General features: G+C 43.0%; 1 non-coding gene across 1 annotated transcript; it reads left to right on the top strand.

Moving 5' to 3' along the window:
* Positions 1-390: 390 nt before the first annotated feature.
* Positions 391-461, top strand: trnag-ccc. Its single transcript has one exon. It is a non-coding gene; the product is annotated as a tRNA-Gly (tRNA).
* Positions 462-14,994: the final 14,533 nt, after the last annotated feature.

The following is a 14,994-nucleotide window of genomic DNA, read 5'->3' as shown; positions in this document are numbered from 1 at the left end:
TGTAGCGAAAATACAAACCTGTTGTTCCCCGCAGCACTCGAACTGTCAAGAATATAATGAGCAGACCTATCAACGCCAGACCGCCGAGTAAAACTGGTGTAATGTCAGCCTTTGTTTCCACTATGACACCTGCAATTAATAGCATGACCACATCGGTTGCGATTCATATTGAAAACGACTGACCAATTAAATAACGCAGTTTCTGTTTTAAAAAAATGTTATCAGATCAATGGAACATGATTATTTTCCAGGAAATGGGTTAAGGGAGTTGTGGGTCGCGTATTGAAATTTAAGCTAATTGGCAAAAATAAAATTAAATACACATCGAAATCGAAAGTGGGTCTGGAAATAGCAGCTTGAAGTAAAGTGAATTGTCGCCGAACCGCGTAAGTGCCGCTAGTGTAATGGTATCATGCAAGATTCCCATTCTTGCGATCTGGGTTCGATTCCCGGGCGGCGCAATGTAGCTTTTTAAAACCAGGAAATACGGGTTCTGAAGGTCGTAAACCAAAACAGAAGTCGCTGGTGAAACTCAGCAAACGTCAGAGTCGACATTTCGAGGACTGTGGCTCTGCTTTCATCTGACAGGTGCAGCAGGACCTGCCGAGTTTCGCCAGCAATTCCTGATTTTCTGGAAGATTGGGTAGTGATTTCAATCGCAGAGGCTTGTGAAAGCAAAAGAGACCCAGCGTCAGAATCAGGTCAACACTGGAATTCCTTGGAGAGGATCAGTATCAGAAAGGGGTAATGTCAAAGGTCAAAACATGGTGGATAGGTGCACTGTTAGGTTAAGCTAGGAAAAGAGGCAAGTCAAGGAAAAGGGTCTCTGGGTGACAACATCAAGATCAGTTTCTACTCTTGTGCTCGTCTCCACGAACACGTCTGCAATTGAAATATTTCTCAACACCTTTCTTTTCTTGTGAGTTGCAAATAAACGAGTTGGACTTCAACAGATCTGCCGGTCTTCAGGACAGCGTTTTACATACGCTGACTGACTTCTGGGATCAGTGTAGAAAAAAAGCTTCATATAAATCCCCAGGACCTGATCAAGTGTACCCTAGAACTCTGTGGGAAGCTAAGGAAGTGATTCCTTTGCTGAGATATTTGTATCGTTGATAGTCACAGGTGAGATGCCAGAAGACTGGAGGTCGGCTAACGTGGTTGTCACTGTTTTAAAAAGGTGGTAAGGACAAGCCAGAGAAACATAGACCAGTGAGCCTGACGTTGGTGATGGGCAGGTTGTTGGAGGGAATCCTGAGGAACAGGATACACATGTATTTGGAAAGCTCAGGAGTAATTAGAGGTAGTCAACATGGTTTTGTGCGTGGGAAATTATGTCTCACAATCTTGCTTTTTTTGATGAAGTAACAAAGAGGATTGCTGAGGAAAGGGCGGTAGGCAAGATCTATATGGACTTCAGTAAGGCATTCGGCAAGGTTCCCCATGGAAGATTGGTTAGCAAGGTTAGATCTCATAGAGTACAGGGAAAACTCGCCATTTGGATACAGAACTGGCTCAAAGGTAGAAGACAGAGGGTGGTGGTGGCGGGTTCTTTTTCAGACAGGAGGCCTTTGACCAGTGGAGTGCCACATGGATTTGTGCTGGGTCCACTACCTTTAATCATTTATAGAAATGATTTGGATGTGAGCAAAAGAGGTATATTTTGTAAGTTTGCTGATGACACCCAAATCGGAGGTGTAGTGGACAACAAAGAAGGTTACCTCAGATTACAATGGGATCTTGATCAGATGGGCCAATGGACTGAGAAGTGGCAGATCGAGTTTAATTTAGATAAATGCAATTTGCTGCATTTTGGGAAAGCAAATCTTAGCAGGACTTATTCACTCAATGGTAATGTTCTGGGGAGTGTTGCTAAACAAAGAGAACTTTGAGTGCAGTTTCATAACTCCTTGAAAGATGAGTCGCAGGTAGATAGGAGAGTGGAGAAGGCGTTTAGTATGCTTTCCTTTATTGATCAGAGTATTAAGTACAGGACGTGGGAGGTCATGTTGCCGCTGTATAAACACTGGTTAGGCCACATTTGGAACATTGTGTGCAATTCTGGTCTCCTTCCTTTCGGAAAGATGTTGCGAAACTTGAAAGTGTTCAGAAAAGATTTGCAAGGATGTTGCCAGGGTTGAAGGATTTGTGCTATGGAGCGGTTGTTTTTTTGTGGAGCGTCGTAGACTGAGGGGTGACCTTATCGAGGCTTATAAAATCATGAGGGGCATGGATAGGATAAATAGACAAAGTCATATATATGGACTTTAGTAAGGCGGTTAATGAGGTTCCTCATGGTAGACTAATGGAGAAAGTGAAATCACGTGGTTTGCAGGGGTTCTAGCTAGGTCGATAAAGAACTGGTCGAGCAACAAGAGGCAGAGAGTAGTAATTGAAGGGTGTTTCTCAAAATGGAGAAAGGTGACCAATAGTGTTCCGCAGGGGTCAGTGTTGGGGCCACTGTTGTTTGTAATATACATAAACGATCTGGAAGAGGGCACTGTTGGCATGATCAGCACGTTTGCAGATGACACGAAGATTGGTGGAGTAGCAGAAAGTATAAGGGACTGTCAAAGAATACAGGAGGATATAGATAGACTGGAGAGTTGGGCGGAAAAGTGGCAGATTGATTTCAATCCAGACAAATGTGAGGTGATGCATTTAGGCAAGACTAATTCAACAGCGAATTATACAATGAACAGAAGCGCCTTGGGAAACGTTGGTGTGCAGAGAGATCTGGGAGTGCAGGTCCATTTTACCCTGAAGGTTGCTGCACAGATAGATAGAGTGGTCAAGAGGGCATATAGTACGCTTGCTTTCATTGGACGGGGTATTGAGTATAAGAGCTCGCAAGTCATATTAAAATTGTACAGGACGTTGGTTCGGCCGCATTTGGTATACTGTGGTCGCCACATTACCAAAAGGATGTGGACGCTTTGGAGAGGGTGCAGAGAAGGTTTACGACGATGTTGCCTGGTATGGAAGGTGCTAGCTATGAAGAGAGGTTGAGTAGGTTAGGTTGATTTTCATTAGAAAAAAGGAGATTGAGGGAAGACCTGACTGAGGTTTACACAATCATGAAGGATATAGACAGAATGGATAGAGACAAGCTTTTTCCCAGGGTGAAGGATTCAAAAACGAGAGGTCATGCTTTCAAGGTGAGAAGTGGAAAGTTTAAGGGGGATACACGCGGCAAGTACTTCATACAGAGGGTGGTGGGACCCTGGAACGCATTGCCAGCAGAGGTGGTAGCGGCAGGCACGGTAGATTTATTTAAGGTGCGTCTGGACAATGCATGAGTAGGCGGGAACAGAGGGATACAGATGTTTAGGAATTGACCGACAGGTTTAGATATATTTAGATTGGCTCAGGCTTGGACGGCCGAAGGGCCTGCTCCGGGGCTGTAAACTTTCACTGCTCACTTTGTTCTTCTTTTTCCTGGGGTGGGGGAGTCCAGAGCGAGAGGGCATAGGTTTGTGGTGAGAAGGGAAAGATATTTTCACGTAGAGGGTGGTACATACATGGAATTAGCTGCCAGAGGAAGTGGTGGGGCTAGTACAATTCCTATGAATAGGAAGGGTTTGGAAGGATATTGACGTGTGCTGGCAGATGGGACTAAATCGGGTTGGGATATCTGGTCGGCATGGATGAGTTGGACTGAAGGGTCTGTTTCCATACTGTACATCTCTATGACTCTATGACTCTATTTAATCATGCATATTTTTAATGGTATTTTGAATTACTACTTACATTTGGCATCCATGTTGTTAATTTGTCCATTTTCTATCTTGTCACATTTGTTGTCTGTAAGTATTTTACAACACATTCTTCCTTTGCCAAACGCCCCCTGGCTTGTTGCTGCAGTTATAAAGTAAGAGAACAGGAATATAACACCATATGTATAGTTTTTAATTCCACTAATTTTATAATTCGTGGTAACCACTTGCCTATCTATAATCTGGGAAATGGAGAATGGCAAATCTGCGCTCTCCATTTTGTAAATTATTTATTGACATTGACCTATCCATAATACGTTTGTGTATTTTAATACCAAATTGATTCTGATTTAGTATGGGGAATAAACGGGTCTTCTGTTTTGCACTTTCAAGGTGATTGATGTGGCTCTCCTTTCATTTTATTTTATTTGAATGTGTGCATTAGGACCAGCAGTAGGCAAGTTTACCCATCCTGCATCAACTCTGACATTTGAAACGACCACGGCAAATCTGATTATGCGCTCAACCTCACTATCCTAATTTCCATGATGCCCTTTTACTGACTACTCACCCAGAATCTAGCTCAGCCCGAAATAATACAATGTCACCACTGCCCGCTAGATCAGAAAAACCTGCAGGTTAACAGCTTTTTGACAGAATAGAATTCTTCTCAGCACCATTTTGAAAATTTGATCCCTCATGTTTCTTTTTAATGTGTCCCCACGTTCTAGAAAGGGAAACATCTTCTCTACATCTAAATCGTCAAATCCCTTAGAACTGTATGTGTTTACATCAGATTATACTTATTACTCTAAACTGCAATGACTATATTGATAACTTGCCCAGATTTCATAGAATCTCAGAATTGTAAGCGTGTGGAGAAGTACCATTAGCTCATCATATCTGCACTGTTTCTTTGAGCATTTGAACTTAAAGTCATACTCCTGCCTTTCCAACATATGCCTGCACACCTTGCTATTTTAAACAATCATCCGATGCCCTCTTGAATGCTCAACTGAACTTTCCTCAACTACTCAGTTTGTGAAGAATAGTTGTTTTTTTTCTAACCTCGCATTTGCTTGTATCACCGAACACTTTAAACCTATGCCTTCTCAGACTCAATCAATTTCCACATGGGAACACTTTCTCACGATGAACTCTGTCTAGAACCCTCACAGAATTATAGAGTCATGGAGTCATACAGCACCAAAACAGACCCTTTGATCATACCAGTCAATACCGAACATAAACCCAAACTAAACTAATCCCACCTTCCTGCTCAGGCCCATATCCCTCCAAACTTTTCTCATTTATGTACTTATCCAAATGTCTTTTAAGCATTGTAAATGCACTCACATCCACTACTGCCTCAGGAAATTCATTCCACATGCGAACCATCTTCTCCGCAAACAGAATTACCCGTCATGGCCTTTTTAAACTTCTCTCCTCTCACTTTAAAAATGTGCCCCCAGTCTTGAATTCCCCGTCCAGTGGATAAAAAGCAATTACCATCTATACCCCTCACTATTTTTACAAACTTCTATAAGGTCGTCTCTCAATCTTCTACATGATTTCGAAACGTCTAAGAAACCTACACTTAGCCTTTTTGACTCCAAGGAAATTAAGATCATCATCGCAAATCTTTTCACAAAATTAAGTTTCCCATTCCATTCTTCTAAACCTCCACTGCACACTTTCCGAAGCATTCATTTCTCTTCAATAGGTGACGCTCAGAATTGTACTCCAGCTGAACTCCAATCATTGTTCTGTGTATGCTCATCATAAATTCCCTGTTTTTGTGCTCTATGAAGTCAAACATACGGCATGATTTTTTTAACAGCTCCCTGCCTCTATCTCCTGACAATTTTAATGATTTCTATGCATATGCACTCAAGTTCTGTACTCCTTCGTGCTTTAGACTTTTTCAATATATAACATTTCTCCATGTTCCTTGCACCAAAGTGTATCCCCTCACAATTCTCTGTAATGAACTTGAAGGCCCACCCAACTATCCACTCCACCAACAGGGTACTATCCTTTCAAAGTGCTCCACTGCTGTGCTCATACTTTGAAATTTTTCTGAATTTCGTGTCAACAGAAACTTTGAATTTGATCTCCTGTACATTAATACCAAGAAAATTTATTTTTTCATCACACAAGCTTCTGCAGCCAAAAATAGTCGAATGAGTATCTGCTAAATTATTTCTAATGCAGTTATTACCCTTTTTCAATGTACCCACTATTTTTCACAACTTCATGGACTGAAGGGGAGTTCCTCTCCCATCTTTTCAGCGAGCATGCTGCTCCATGAAAACAGACATTACAACTACGGCTCAAAGTGTAGGATTTAATTGCCAAAACATTAAAACTATTTTAATTTGGAATTGGTCACATCCTCGGAATTTTGTAACAGTTTACAGGATGTACCAAAGCAAGCCATTCCCATGGGTGCTACAAATTTGAAAATTTGCATAATTTAACAAATATTCTAGCGTTCACGTAGAGGATTGCAATAATTCTCAATTTGTACAAAAATCCGAATAATAGTTTAGGAGCTATTCGTTGTGATAGAGCTATATAGGATAAATTTAACTCACCAATGCAGAGTGCAAAAGAAACCAGCTGCATAAAGGCAATTCGCTGGATTGTCCGCATCGTCCATTTGCCCATGATAATGATATGCAGTCTTTAAAAGTGTAGCCCTCAAATAAACAGTCTCAATACATGGGCGTGTACGGAATAATTTGTGATCTATCTTTGTGGGCGTACAGAGTTTCTGTCATTGTACTTTGCAGAGGGAAATGGCCCAACCACAGGATCTCCAAGACAGAGGTCATCAAATAAAATGCCACATTACTAGTTATTTTGGAAATTAAAAAGCAGAGGCAATATTTCAATGCAAATGAATCTTTCGTGCGGCTGTGTGATGTTGCTGTGCACCAATGTTACGTTTCAATAAATTTCAACATTGTTCGCTGTAAATGGACGGAAACCCACATGCTAGCAGCTTTTAGGAGTGTTCTGACAGTGAGTCAATAAATAAAAACAACTTACTCAGAGGTCCATTCATCGGACTCACAATTCATGGAAAAAAATGATAAACAGAACCGACGAAAAGAAGGCTGAATTCACTCCTACAGCATTCCAAAAGCAGAAGGTCAAATGCATGCATGTGAACCATTGAGAGGTGGTTTTAGTTAGATCATTAATTTAATGCTAAGGTCGACTCTTAGGGCGGCATGGTGCCTTAGTGACTTAGTGGTTAACCTTGCTACCTCATAGTGCTAGAAACCCGGGTTCAATTCTAGTCTCGGGCAGTTGCCTCTTTGGAGTTTGCAAGTTTTCCCGTGTCTGCGTGGATTTCCTCCCTCCATACAAAGGTGTGCAGGTTATGTGGATTGGCTCTGCTCAATTGTCCATAGGGTTAGTTGCATTAGTCAGCTGTATATGTAGGGTACGGGATTGGGTCTGGGTGTGTTTCTCTTGGGAGGGTCGGTGTGTATTTGTTGGGCCGAAGGGCCTGTTTCCAACCAGTAGGAAATCTAACCTTACCCAGTTGGCAACAGTAACACTGCTGGTCACTTTAAAATGTCAAGCATGTGACAATACCATTCTACAAATAAGACACTAACCGAGATTCAAAACACAATCTTTAACGATAGCCTCTGAATGCACGCAAACTGCTGTTGACTTTCCTAGTGATTAAATATTTAATTGCACCCGACAGCCACGGCCTCGCTCTGTTAATTTTTTAAAAAATATTAGCAATATTAGCTGACACTACCACATGAAAACGTAAATTAGCACTGAGTGGTCTGTGGTCATTTTTCAAAAACTGCTTTTTAAAAATTCTTTCATACATCCTGAGTCTCTCTGACAAGGCCGTAATGCGATTCCCCTCGCAATTCACACTTGAGCTATGTGGCACTTTTGGATAAGTGCAACAACATTTTGAGTCTAAAGCTTCAAGTCGACTAGAAGGAGTAAATACGATACTTTCCTTCAAGTTCTTTCTTTATTATGACAATTGATGATATATTCATGGTAACTGAGCCTGTGATTAGCTTCAAGTGCATCTCTTTTTTAAAAATTCAGTTTACATTCCAACAGCTTTCTTGATGGGATTTGAGTGTTAGTATGGGCATCTGGTTAACTGGCCCAGTCACACGGTTTTTATGCCAACATATTCTACAAGAAAAGAAATACAGAGTTTTGACATACCAACGGTGAGCAATGGCGACATGGTTCCAAGTCAAGATGTTAAGGTGTCTGTCTTAGACAGGGATGGCAGTTATTGGTGTTTGCATGCATTTTCTGCCCTTGGTATTCTGGCCAAAGTGCCCTAGTAATTCGCAGCTGTGCATTTTGCGAATGTTTTTTGTAAAACTCTGTTTCTGTGAACAACCTCCAGCTTCGAAAGTAGTACTTTTAGAATACCCTCAGGGGACACATGTCCTAACATTGACAGATAATGTTTAAAAAAAACATATGCTTCATTAATGTCCATCGGGAAACATCTATGCTCCTCCAATGGTCTGCCTACATATTACTGCACACGTGTAGCAAAGCAAGCAATGCATAACTGCTCTCGAAATGAATTGGTAATTCTCTCAGGTCATGAGCAATATGAGAATGGCAGCGAATGCGGGCCATCCCATAGTACTCAAATCCAACCGAAGAATAAATAACAAAATTCAGTCATTGACAAAACAAAGTAAAGCAGTATGGATAAACATTTATTCACACAACCAGTGGTCAAGATCTGGAAGGAACTGTCTGAGAGTTGAAGAATCTTCATTCGAATTCATTCAAACATATTGTGACTCCTGGTTTAAAAAAAAATCGTGAGACCTGGACATCGCTGGCTACCCAGCATTTATTGCCCATCCCTAATTGCCCTTGAGAATGCGGCGGTGATCTGCCTTATTGAACCGCTACTGTTCATGTACTGTAGGTAGACTCATAATACCATGAAGGAGGGAGTTCCCGGCTTTCGAACAGGGACAGTGAAAGAACAATGACATATTCCCAAGTCAGGACGGTGAGTAGCTTGGAAGGGAACATCCAGGTGGTGGCGTTAACATGAAGCTGCTGCCTTTGTGCTTCTTGATGGAAGTGGTCATGGTATGGAAGCTGCTGTTTAAAGATCTTGGGTGACTTTCTGCAGGGCATCTTGTAGCTAGTACATACTGGAGCTACTGAGTGGTGAAGCATCGGTATGGATGTTAGTGAATGTGCTGCTAATCAAGTGAGACGTTTTGCCCTGAAATGTTGGTAGTGATGGAATCAGCGATGGCAATGCCGTTGAATGCCTTAGGGGTGGTGGTTCGACTGTCTATTATTGGAGGAGAAAGTGAGGTCTGCAGATGCTGGAGATCAGAGCTGAAAATGTGTTGCTGGAAAAGCGCAGCAGGTCAGGCAGCATCCAGGGAACAGGAGAATCGACGTTTCGGGCATAAGCCCTTCTTCAGGAATCTATTATTGGAGGTGGTCATTGCCTGGCAATTATGTTGTGCAGTTGTTACCTGGCACTTTTTGCTCTATGCTTGGATATTGAAAAGATTTTGTTGCATTTGGACATGGACTACTTGAGTCACGAGTGATGATACCATTGGTGAACATTCCCACGTCTGACCTTATAATGGGACCTTATTCCCACGTCTTGATGAAGCAATTGAAGATGGTAGGGCCTGGAATACTAACCTGAGGAACTCCAGCAGATATGACCTAGGATTGAAACAATTGACCTTCAACAACTACAGTTTTGAACAGAGTGGCGAGGAGAGAGGGTGGAGAGGAGTGAGGGCTGCCGGGAAGTTTTTAAGTGGGTGAGATCTGGTGTCTGGCATTGAACCTGGCACTGAGGCTCAGAAAGGAAGGTGGGGGGGGGGGAGGGAGAATAGAAAAGCGCTAATGGTAGGGGACTCAATAGTTAGACGGATTGACAGGATATTTTGTGGTCAGGAATGGGACTCTCGGAAGGGTTGTTGACTTCGGGTTTACAGGATTCTGAAGGGGGAGAGTGAGCAGCCAGAAATCGTGGTACAGGTACAGCCAGATAAGGAATTCAGGATCTGAAAAGTGACTACAGAGAGCTAGGTTGGAAGGTGAAGAGCAGGACGAATAGAGTAGTGTTCTCAAGTTTGCTACTGATGCCACGAAACAGTGAGGGGAGGAACAGTCAGCAAGTGCAGCTTAACAGCGGTTGGGAGGCTGGTGCAGGATGGAGGGTTTCAGATACTTAGACCATTGGGATGCCTTCTGGGGAAGTTGGGACCTATACAAGCAGGACGGGTTGCACCTGAATTGGAGGGGCACAAATGTCCTGGGTGGGAGATTTGTCTGTGTGGTTTGGAAGGGTTTAAACTAGTTTGGCAAGGGGGTGGGAACCAGAGCTACATATCCGAGAGGGAGTAGTTGCAGATGGGAAAGTGACAGGATGTTGTGAATCTATCAGGAAGGTTTTTCATGTGATGAAACATAGGGATCGTTTAAAGTGTATCTGCTTTTACGCGAAGAGTGTCAGAAATAAGAGTGATTAATGTTGAGTATGGATCAGTACTTGGGGCCATCATGTTGTGACCATAACAGAGACGTGTGTTTCACAGTGGCAGGAATGGTTGATAGATGTTCCAGGGTTTAGAGCGTTTAAAAAGAACAAGGAGCGTGGAAAAACAGGAGGGGGTGTAGCATTGCTAATCAGAGAGTGCATCACAGCTACAGAAACGAAGGATGTTGAGGAAGGTTTCTCTACTGAGTCAGTATGGGTGGACGTTAGGAACAGCAAGGGAGCAGCCACCTCATTGAGTTTTATTTTCTAAAGGCCCCCTAATAGAAGTAGGGAGATTGAAGAACTCATAGGTCGACAGATTTTGGGGAAATGCAGATGTAGCAGGGTTGTTGTTATGGGTGACTTCAACTTTCCCAATATTGACTGGAACTTCCTTAGTGCGGATGCTTTGGATGGAGCGATTTTTATCAGGTGTGTTCAGGAGGGTTTCCTTACTCAGTGTGTAGACAGGCCGACGAGGGGTGACGCCATTTTGGATTTGGTGTTCGACAATGAGCTAGGACAGGTGTCAGATCTCACGGTGGGAGAACACAACTGCCTCACATTTACCATAGCCTTGCAGAGGGAAAGGAGCAGTTACCAAGGGAAGATAACAAAAGGAAATTATGACACTATCAGACAGGAGTTGGGAAGTACAGATTAGGAGCAATTGTTCTACAGAATGGGCACAACAGGCATGTGGAAACTGTTTAAGGAGCAATTGTTGCGATGATGCACAAATTTGTTCTTCTGAGACAGGCAAGAAGGGGTCAGATTAAGGAGCTTTGGAGGACAAGAACATAGGGAGTGTCTCATCAAAAAGAAGAAGGCAGCTTACGTAAGGTGGAGGAAGGAAGGATCTAGCACAGCTTTACAGTATTACAGGCTTGCTAGAAAGGAGCTCAGAAATGGACTGAGGAGAGCTAGAAGGGGGCACGAAAAAGGTTTGGCAGGAAGGATTATGGAGAACCCAAAGGCATTTTAATCATACGTGAGGAATAAGAGAATGATCAGGGAGAAGGTAGGGGCGGTCAGGGATAGAGTAGGGAACTTGTGCATGGGGTCTGAGTAGATAGGGGAAACCATAAATGAGTTTTTTGCTTCGGTTTTCACGAAGGAAAGGGATCTTGTTGTGAATGAGCACTTTAAGGAGCTGGGTTATGGACTAGAACAGATCATGATGATGAAGCTGATGTGCTGGGAATTTTGACAAACATTAGGATTGATAAGTCCCCAGAGCCAGACCAGATTTTTCCTAGGTTGCTCCAGGAAACGAGAATGGAAGTTGCTAAGCTGATGGCGAAGATCTTTGCTTCTTCACTCTCAATGGGAGTTGTATCGGAGGATTAGAAAGAGGTGAATGTTGTTCCTCTTTTCAAGAAGGGGGAATAAGGAAATCCCTGGCAATTACAGAGCAGTCAGTCTTATGTCTGTGGTCAGCAAGGTTTTGGAAAGAATTCTGAGGGATAGGATCTATGACTTTGTGGATAAGCATAGGGTAATTAAATGCAGTCAGCATGGCTGCGTGAGGGGCAGGTCGTGCCTAACTAACCTTATTGAGTTTGTTCAGGAGGTGACGGGAACAGGTCAATGAAGGTCGTGCAGTGGATGTGGTGTATATGGACTTCAGCAAGGCTTTTGATAAGGTTCCCCATGGTAGGCTCATTCGAAATGTCGGGAGGTATGGGATACAGAAGGATTTGGCTGTCTGGATTCGGAATTGGTTGGCCGACAGAAGGCAGAGAGTGGTTGTAGATGGAAAGTATTCTGCCTGAATGTCAGTGGTGAGTGGTGCTCCGCAGGGCTTTGTTTTTGGATCTCTGCTGTTTGTAGGTTTTGTAAATGACTTGGATGAGGAGGTTGATGTGTGGGTTAGTAAATTTGCCGTGGATACAAAGTTTGGAGGTGCCATTGATAGTATCGAGGGCTATTGCAGTCTGTAGCGCAATGCAGACTGGTTGCAGAGCTGGGCTGAGAAATAGCAGATGGAGTTCAACCTGGATAAATGCGAAATGGTGCATTTTGGAAGGTCGAACTTGAATGCTGGATATAGGATTAAAGACAAGTTTCTTGGCAGCGTGGAACAACAGAGGGATCTTAACGTTCAAGTGCATAGATCCCTCAAATTTTCCACCCAAGTGGACAGGGTTGTGAAGAAAGCATATGGTGTATTGCCTTTCATTAACAGGGGGATCGAGTTTAAGAGCAGCAAGGTTTTGCTGCAGCTCTACAAGACTCTCGTGAGATCACACTTGGAATATTGTGTTCAGTTCTGGTCCGAATATTATAGGAAAGATACAGAGAATTTGGAAAGGATGCAAAGAAGGTTTACCAGGATGCTGCCTGGAGTTGAGAGTTTGTCTTATGAAGAGAGGTTGACTAAGCTCAGACTTTTCTCTCTGGAGAGAAGGAGGAAGAGAGGTGACCTAATCGAGGTATCCAAGGTAATGATAGTCTTGGATAGAATCAATAGCCAGAGACTTTTCCCTAGGGCAGGATTGACTGGCATGAGGGGTCATTGTTTTAAGATAATAGAAGGAAGGCACAGAGGTAGGTTCTTTATGCAGAGAGTTGTGAATACCAGCGCCTGCTAGACATGCACATGGACAGCAGTGAATTGAGGGGTGCATATGTTCGGTTATTTTATTTTAGACTAGGAATAATCCTCGACACAACATCGTGGGCCGAAGGGCCTGTTCTGTGCTGTACTTTTCTATGTTCTATGTTCTAACCATCTACCAACCAGCAGAGAGTTTACCTCATGGGTGCCATAAATTTCAGTTTGCTCTGGCTCCTTGATCAAGTCAAATACGGCCATGATGTAAAGGGTTGTCACTCTCACTTGATCTCTGGAATTCAGTTCTTTTTTCCATGGTTGACCCAAGGTTGTAATGAGGTCGGGAGCTCAGTGACCCTAGTGGAATTCAAACTGGGCATCAGTGAGATGGTTGTTGCTAAGTAAGTGATCCGTGATGGCACTGTTAATGACACCTTCCATCTCTTTTCTAATGGTTGGGAGGAGGGTAGTGGGGCAGTAAATTGACTCAGTTGGATGTGTCCTGCTTTTCGTGTACATGACATAATCTGGGCAATTTTCGACATTGTTGGGTAGAGTCAGTGTAATACCTGCACTGCTGCAGATTGGCTAGGAGAGTAACATGTTCTAAAGCACAAGTCATCTGTACTATTATGGAATTTCGTCGGGGTCCATAATCTTTGCAGTGCCCAATGTCTCCAAACGTTTCTTGATGTCGTATGGAGTAAATCTAAGTGAACACTGACATCTGCGATGCTGGGGGCCACTGGAGGAGACCCAGTTGGATCATCCAATCAGCACATATGGCTGAAGATGTTTACGATTGTTTCAGATATACCTATTGCACTGGTGAGTTGGACCTTTCTATAATTGAGAATTGAGACATATTTGAAGGCTCTTCCTCCAATGATTTGTACAATTGTCGACCACCATTCAAGATTGGATGTGACAGATCTGCAGAGATTTGAAATGAAACAATGAAAGGTTAACGACAGAAAACCGGAAAGAAAAAAAATGAAACGCTCGTGCGGAGAACACGTGTGAATGCCATTGCTCGAGTGCTCTTCTTCAACTCTGCAGTATTTCTATGATCTTAAAGCCCTTGAATTTCTAGTTCGAGTACATCAATGGATTGCCTATGACGCCTTATCAAAATACTGCTGTGTCTGTGAATATAGCATGTAATGTCACCAGATGGCGCTGGTGGCTATTTTTTGGATAGAGTGATAAATATGTCGGTATTTTCTATCGAATTTTCCGGAGGCCTCATTGAATGCATCTCAAACAGGTGGAACAATGGATTTAGGCTTTCTGGCTCAGCGGTAGGGACCCTGTCACTGTGCCGCAAGAACACAAACTCCTCGTTGTATTTCATTTGATCAATCTGTTCGTGTATGTTATTAAATACCTCTGAAACATGCGAGATTTGAGTTCAGGCCTCGTGCCTTAGTGGTTGCACCAAAAGGACCATTAAGCTCCTCAATGTAGCGTCTCCCGTCCATCCACCTTCAGCTTCTTGAACAATTACCGTGCCTCCATCACAAAGTCAGAAGTGGAGATGTTCATTCAGCATCATAGTTCAGCACTACTCATGATTCCTCAGCTACTGAGTAGACCACGCGCAAATGTAGGGCGACCTGGAAAATACCAAGGTTTGGTCCAACAAACAAAAAGGGACGCTCAGGCCACACAAGGACAAAGCAATGACTGTCACCAACAAGATAGAATCGCTGCTGGACATGCAACGGCCTTGCTACTAATGAATCCCTGCTATCGACATCCGGTGGATTATCATCGATCAGAAGCCAAACTAGGAGGAACAATAATCTGCTCGATTTTTGCACTCACCTAAATGTACGTTCGTTCGAAAGCGTTTATCAAAGCTGGAGCGCCGAAACAAAAGAACGAGAAGACTCGCAGATCACTAAAGTTTCATTGTTTTAAATTATTTCATCACTCAAAGGCCGCGTTACTTTTGCTGATTAGGGGAGACATGGGAAGGTGAATTTCATGTAACATTCGGATGGAGAGATTGTGTAAGAAATGTGCAACCCTGGTATGAACATTACCTTAATTATAAAGTTGCAATCATCTTGTTTCAACTGCAGCCGGCCTATTGAAATGTTCTACAAGTTTCTATCACTAGCCGCTTGGTTATTATACGTCCTTCCTCCTACAGTTGGTAGCAATAC

Source organism: Chiloscyllium plagiosum, chromosome 37 (genome assembly GCF_004010195.1).
Source record: "Chiloscyllium plagiosum isolate BGI_BamShark_2017 chromosome 37, ASM401019v2, whole genome shotgun sequence".
NCBI lineage: Eukaryota > Metazoa > Chordata > Chondrichthyes > Orectolobiformes > Hemiscylliidae > Chiloscyllium > Chiloscyllium plagiosum.
The sequence above is the reverse complement of the archived record's forward strand: the minus strand, read 5'-3'. Positions and strand labels throughout refer to the sequence as shown.